We start from the raw sequence: 7,939 nt of genomic DNA on the forward strand, positions 1-7,939 counted from the left end.
GCCCTCAGAGGGCTGACAACTAAAGAGATGGCAGATAGGACATTTTTCACATTATCGAAATGCCTTATGCTACGTTGCACATTCCCATAGTGCCTGGTGACTACAGGTGATCCAGGTACCGTGGGCTACATACTCACATTGCTTTGCTCTTTCTGTCGACGGGGGAGCTAATCATGTGGCCATGATACATCAACAGTGTGTGGTAGTGTAAATATAATTTAGCAACTTTCTTTTTGATGAGTTATGAATGTTGGCAGTACTTTCGTTGACAAAACTTTCCAGTATAGACACACCCTAATCCTAAGTGCCATACGGTCTCCCACACCAGTTTCTTTAAAACCTAGCTGTCGCCTTGCTCTTTTTTTTTAATAAAATCCAGAAATGTAATTAAAGCAAGTGTCCTCTCCAGAGATCAAATATTACTTAGCGTTAGTGATTAAATATGAGATGGGACAAGCTGCACATGTATAATTACAGACAAATCAAGGGTTATGTAGTCAATGTATTGAAAACTTGAATAGAAATGTTCTACATCTATAATGGGATTCTGAATTAAAGTTCCAACCAATTTTTACAAAAGTTTGTATTGAACTTGCTAGATCAAAATTTCAAGACCTTCATTTAATGAGCCATATATAGATCTCCTCTTTGAATCAATCAATAAACAAGACAATTATGTCTGTCTGTCCATTCACTAGTATTTCAATCTAGCTATCTCACAAACCCTTTTGATGGACGAGGTGAGCGAGGTAATGGATCGATTTTTGTTGTTTTTTCTCGCTGACAGAAGTTGGTCTAATAAAAGATATTACATTCCCCACCTCGTCTGTCTAATATCCACAGGCTAAGATAGCTACACTGCATACAAATCCTCTGCGGCTTTGCTCTGCGTCTCCCTGGTCTGCTGGGAGGGGGGGGGGGCGCAGCTAGTGCCCCCTCCCCACCAGCAGACCAGGCGTTTCTGCCCACGACGCCTGGGGTAGAGCAGCTGGGGGGCTGCTGGGTTTGTCCCGCAGCGCCGTTCCTCGGCGCTACTGGACCAACCCGGCAGCAGCCCAGCTGCTCTGTCCCAGGCGTCCTGATTCAGCCGCTGCTGGTCAGTTTCAGCAGCGGCTGAATCAGGACGCCTGGGGCAGAGCAGATGGGGTGCTGCTGGGTTGCTCCAGTAGTGCCGAGGAGCGGTGCTACTGGAGCAACCCAGCAGCACCCCAGCTGCTCTGCCCCAGGCGTCCCCAAGTCAGTCGCTGCTGAAACTGACCAGCGCTGACTACAGTAAGCCCGAGGCAGAGTTGCTCTGCCCCCGGCTTCCTGGAATCAGCGCTGATCAGTTTCAGCAGCAGCTGACTTGGGGACATCTGGGGTTCTTAAGTTGAATCTGTATGTAAGTCAGAACTGGCATCCAGATTCAGGCACTGTTGAAACTGATCAGTTTCAGCAGCGGCTGAATCTGGACGCCAGTTCCGACTTACATACAGATTCAACTTAAGAACAAACCTACAGTCCCTATCTTGTACGTAACCCGGGGACTGCCTGTATATGTAAAGCTACATTATGGCCTTTATCCCATCACAAAAGTTCAGCTCTAAGTCAACAGATTACAGTTAAATGTATGGGAATTTTAATTCTGTCCATCTCAGTAGAAAAGTGAAAACTAAGAAAGTGTGAGCTAGCATCTGACAGGTAGAACTCTTCTTTTCTGTGCTGCCACCTTGGAATAAATCAGAGTAAACACTTTGGCCTAATTTTGATAGGAGTGGAAAGGCAATGTTTCAGCAAGAGAGCCCTACGGGAATTCTGGCTGGTTTAGTCAGACTTTCTACTGGGAAGCAGATGCTGCATTGTTCTCTTTTGCACTCAGCCAGCTGTGCTGGCCAGTCTGAGTGTGGAAGAGGTAGATCTTGCCCGGGATCCCATTTAGGCAGCTAGCACAAGCAGTAACTGTTGCAGAAAATGACGTATGTATCCCAGTTTCCCAGTGGAACTATACAAAATCCTTTCCATTAGGTGTAAAGGGACAGGGAGGTTTCTTGGTTTCTTCTCTTTACACCGCACCTGCATAGAGCCAGGCACAAGCTGGAACTTTTGACCTACACACGTCCCTCCCTCTGCTTTTTCCTTTCCTCATCCAAACTCCCAGGTCAGTAAGTCGTCAAGTTAGACTCTCAAGCTCTTTGGGAGAGAGTCCTTGTCTTTATTCCTGTCTGGTAAGCACAAAGCATGCTGCTGGCACATTACTATTACTAATACTACTGAGACTGAAGTTTCTTCCCTATGACAACATATATTGCAATTGCCTCTCTACACACATTCTGTAGGAACAGATGCTGTAAATGTTTTACTAGATATTAAATTGTGTGACTCTTACTTGTGCACGATGGGGAAAATGATAGAACTTGGATTATCTAATATTCCATCTCTTCTTTTTATTGCAGTCCTAATTTTGCTCCCATAAAAATCAGTGGGAAGCTTGCCATTGACCTCAGGGAACAGGATCAGGTTCTCAGTGTATTTACTCCTTCCAACCCTTATGAAAAATCTGATCTGCAGCATGTGAAACAATTATTTTTTTGGGGTCTTCAGAATCTGGTGTCAGTGAACACATTCCACAAAATACTCGTGTTCCGTTTTATTAAAAGATATTAGGTGTCCCTTCCCCATTGCATGAAAGAACATCTGGAAACCAGTTTCATCTTCTATTAAATGCCCATCTCTGTAAAGAACACTGAAATGACATTCTACCCTTAATAAAATAACATCCTGAATAGACCGTTAGTGCCTTATGACAAGGTTATGTTATAATGAGGATGATTTATAATGGATTTAGTATAGCTAAGAATTAAATTACCATAATCTTGTATCTGATAAGTTGTAGCTTTATATTGTGGACAAAATGGAATAAATTTAGTAATACATTAATCCTCTCTAGGCCACGGTATCAGATTCATTCACACAAAATGGTTTCAACACCAGTTACTTTGACAGTTGCTACACTTACGATAGCCACATAGTCTTACTTTTCAGAATGTAAATTCATATTCACTTCCGCCTTTGTTTAAAAAAACTTGGCAAGGCATTCATCTTCTGCATGGCAGATAAACTAACTTGCTACTGGCGTGGCTTGTAAAATGAGAGTAGGCCAGGCCCCCCAACAAAGGAAAGAGGCAAGGCATCACTGAGGGCTGGAGGGAGCTAGCGTGGCATGATCTGGGCAGTGCTGCGGGCTGGCTGTCCCCAGCCCCACCCTTTCCCCTTCTGGGTGAGCAGTGCTAACCCCCACTCATTGCTCAAGGGCCTGGCAAATCTGTTGCCCCCATCCCTCCCAAAGTAGGCCCAAGAATATAAAAGACAACAGTATCCAGATAGAGTATGTGTTAGATTAGAGGCAGGACACACAAGTATCTCAGGCTATGCTTATGCTACCAGGTTATTTCAAAATAAGTTATTTTAAAATAACTGCCGAAATATCTATTTTGAAATAGCACGTCCACACTACCAGTTCCCATTGAAATAGCGCAGAATTCTATCGAACCACTTGGAGCCTGTATCACATTTAAAGCCCCCTGGAAGCACTGCGGAGAGGGCATCAGGAGAGCAGTCACTTCCTGTAGCTCCTTGCTGAGGCTAGCTGAAGCTCATGCTCCTCTCTACAGCCATGTTTCACACACGTCTTCTTCATTGCCTACCTCCTTGAGGGACAGCAAACTCACACTGCGTGCTCTGGTTGCTCTTGTGGACACCACAGCACTTCCAACAGGAGCTGGAGCTGCAAAGCTGTGCCAGGCTCTTTGACCTCCTACTGCGCCTCATGGCGCAGTTCAGGCAAACTGCCTACATAATGCTACAGGAGGACGACAACGAGCCTGGACTGGGGAGACCTCCTCACCCAGGCCCAGGCACTCCTCCTGCACCACGTTCCCTTCTATCTTCCCCTGCACACAGTGCAACATGGCTTCTGGCACTGGGAGACCAGTTCTGACTGGTGGGACCAGATCGTCATGGAGCGGTGGGATGATCAGCAGTGGCTCTAAAACTTCCACATGCAGAAGGCCATCTTCCTGGAACTTCGCAAGTGGCTCACGCCTGCATAGTCTTCATCCCCCTCCAGAAGCACGTCGCCATTGCCTTTGGAAGCTCTCCATACCTGACAGCTACTGCTGCATCAGGAATGAGTTTGGTGTCGGGAGATCAAATGTCAGGACGACTCTTTTAGTATGTTACTAGGAGGGTGATGAAGCAATGGAATGGGTTCCTTAGGGAGGACCCACCATCCCTAGAGGTTTTTCAGTCCCGACTTCATAAAGCCCTGCCGGGGATAGTTTAGTTGGGATTGGTCCTGCTTTGAGAAGGGGGTTGAACTTGGGGAAGCTCCTGAGGGCTCTTATTCTGCTTATTTTGACTTTAGCCCTGCTGTGTAACAGCACCCTTAGCTCGAAGTAAGCTACGCAATTTGAGCTCTGCAAATTGCATAGCTTATTTTGAGTTAATTTTAAAATAGCTTATTTTGTAATTTGGCACTGTCTACACAGCACCAAGTTTTGAAATAAACCGCTATTCTGAAATGCCCCTTAATCTTCATGGAACAAGGTTTACAGGGGCATCGGAATTTCAAAATAATGGGCTTGTTTAAAAGATGCAGAATAGCTATTTCGAGATACCGGAAGCATCCTGAAATAGCACCCCTGTCTAGACATACCCTCTGATCATTTTACTTTAGTTTGCAAAAAAGAAATTTGTAAGTAGAAATGTCTATATTGTTTCTTTTTTTGCTTGTTTTTATCACTCTATCAAAATAATGAAGGGGTAGCAGCATTTCTAGAGAGGTGACTGGAAGATGGACAGATAGAAAAGACTTCATAAAGAGGTGCTTGGAATTTGTCAGAGAGATTTTCTGTATATATAAAGACTTCTGATTTCAGTGAGCTTTTTTGATCAGGCCCATAAAGAGAGAAAGATAGCTGAGAATTAATGTTCCAATTTCTTTATTATAACACAATAAAGTCAGATTTTTTTTAAATACAAAAATTCCTCCCACCTGGTTTATCTGATACATGACTGTAGTCAAAGTTATTTTCTTTTTATAACAAGTTTTTCTGGATATGCTCTGATTTAGAAAACAAAGTTTCATTCCTTTCTTGAATCAGCAGCTGTTGCTAGCCCTGACAGCTGTCTTAGTCAAGGAGTTTGTTCATTGGATGATGCTTCACTTGTTCATTTGACTAGTCATAATGATGAGTAATATTTCATTTATGAAAAATAAACAGTACTAAATTAACTGGCAATGGCAGTATAAACTATGAGCTGGATTCACTATAGTTGATTACAGGAAATATGGGAGTTCTGCTCATATTTCACTTTTGAGAACTTGAAGACTGAAAAAAAGGAGAAAGAAAGAAAACAGTGGGATGTCTATATGAAGTGATGATCGAGAATTTGTTCATAGCTAATGTTTATGGTAAGGTGGTGTTTTGCTTCTTATTCTAATTTGTTAAGTCATGCGTACCTTAGCATAATTTCTTTCAGTATGAAGCTTCCTCTTACCCCAGAGATTATTCTTATTAACAGAAAAAAAATTGGTAAGTCAAGACTTTTCAAAAATAGTAGGTTCCTAACATTAGGTTTCTAATCTATATTAAGGAGCCTAAATAAGAGCGCTAATGCTCAAAAAGTGATGAGCATGTAGTAGTTCCCCATTGCCCAATTTTAGGAAACCTTTTCTGAAAATCTTGGCATAAATGTTGAACAGATGCCAGCTTCCTCTACGATGTTTCTAAACATGGAGGCCGGCTGGGGATAGGGAGCGTCTGAATTTTTTAAAAGGCTGAAGTTGGGATTTCCAAAGCTCTTAACATTGTGAAATTCCCACTAACTATAAAGGGAGCAGTTAAGTCAGTGCTGAGAGAGAATCTTTGAAACTCCAGCCTTTGCTGCTTTTCCTGCTGAAGCTTGTCCATGGAGGTTCTCAGAAACTAATGAAAAATGTTCCTTCCTATAGGGCAGGAGTGGCAGATCCTATTGACCCTTTGAACCACATACAACAGTCTTCAGAACATCGTTGAGATCTAGTGCATGCCTGCTCTATGGAAGGATGGCGGGGATAGGGGCTTCTGCCTTGTAGCTTCAGGAAGTGTGGGGCTGAAGATCTGAGCCCCAGCAGGTGCCTTCTGGAGGGCGGATCCCCTTGCTGCTGGGCAAAATCCCTAGCCTTATCACCCTGCCACAGGGCAGAATCCCCTAGCTCCCACAAACCATCTGGTAGATGGAGAATGGGTGGAGGGGTTCATGAGCTGCACTTTAAGTGTGATTTGGCCATCCCTACTAGAGGGGTTTCCATCCATCTCATTGGCATATATTCATAGGCATGTTGCTGAATGTGAATGAGCTCATCAAATGAGGCCATGTTGGAAAGGAAATGTTAAATGCTGGCATGACAGCTCCTGAATGTCTAATTAGTATATCAGAAACTGGTGTTTAACTGTCATCGTATACTGCTCTCCTCTAAAGATGACTGAAATAATAGCCAGAACAGTTTTGGCCCCGATCCTCTACCACTTGTCTTTTTACAGTGTGGGAAACTCCCACTGGCTTTGTTGAGAGTTTTGCCTGAATAGGTAGAACCACAGGATTTAGTGGTCTGTTTTGTTTTTCAAACCTTATACTTTGGTTTCAGTTAAAGAAACACAAACCTCATATTGCTGAGAAACATATAATAGTTAGTGCCTGTTTTCATTCTTCAGGCATTATAAGGTGTAGGCAGACACAAAGCAAACTCTTCCTCCATTCCTCCTGAGCAAGCATGTCCAATCTCAGATTTAATCACAGTTCTAATCCTAGGAGATTTACACAGTAAGATATTGTATTCAGTTTGTACAAGAAACTATTGAGTGCTACAAATACCTGCAAGGGGAGAAAAAAGAACAGTTGCCCTAGGACCCAGCGATTCAAAAAGGCCCTGGGGACCAGCCACCTCTACCACAGGGAGAGGCAGATCAATGACCCCTTTAAACCACTGCAGGTGCGCTGTGCAGTGCACTCCAAGCAACTCTGAGAGCTGTTTTGAGAACAGCATGGTACACCCCAGGTAGCACTGAGGACTGCCCCAGCCCTGCCCTTTACATCCGAGGGCCCTCCTCTTCTGAGGCTATGTCTACACAAAAGAGTTTTTTCCGGGATTCCGGAGGTATCCTGGAAATTTCTGCCACGTCCAGGGAACGCGTCTGCTCTTCCGAAATTTTTTTTTGGAAGATCAGACATGCTTTTTTGGCATCCCTGTAAACCTTGTTTTACGAGAAAGAAGGGATGTTCCAAAAAAAGGGTTTTTTTCCAACATTTAGCCCAGTGCAGATGGGCCAAATGTCTGACAAGCCTCTTCCGAAAAAAGAAGTGGAAAAAGCTATGCAATTTGCAGTTTGCAATTCGCATAGGTTTTTCTGGAAGAACAGTGTAGTGTAGACATATCCTGGGAGCATGGAGCTGGCTCCAAGGGGCCTGGCAAGTCTGTTGGCCCACCCTGAATTCCTGTTAGCAGCAATAGATTCCCTAGGGATCGTCAAAACACAGAGCTTAGAATGGATAGGCTAATAACTGCCTTTAGTCGCACCTGTACAAACCAGTTCATTGTGGTTATTGAGCACCTAAAACCAGAGACACCCAACATGAGAAAACTAGAAAAAAATGTCTTAAAACTGATACAATGATAAACACTGAGGGAAAAATTCTCCTGTCTGTGATATTTGAGTCTGTCTAGCTTTTTCCGAGTTTTTGGCACATCTTAGCGGGTATTCTCTGTTGTAATACTTTAAAAATCAGTGCTTATGAAAGGTAATACATTGAAACCATTGCCCTGACAACAGCAAGAGCACAATTACTATATAGCACAAATAGTGATAATACAAATTTCCTTTGACCAAAGTACTTCAGTCCTGAGCAAAAGGGACCCCAC

Source organism: Pelodiscus sinensis, chromosome 1 (genome assembly GCF_052426305.1).
Source record: "Pelodiscus sinensis isolate ZL-2025 chromosome 1, ASM5242630v1, whole genome shotgun sequence".
In the NCBI taxonomy this organism is placed as follows: Eukaryota; Metazoa; Chordata; order Testudines; family Trionychidae; genus Pelodiscus; species Pelodiscus sinensis.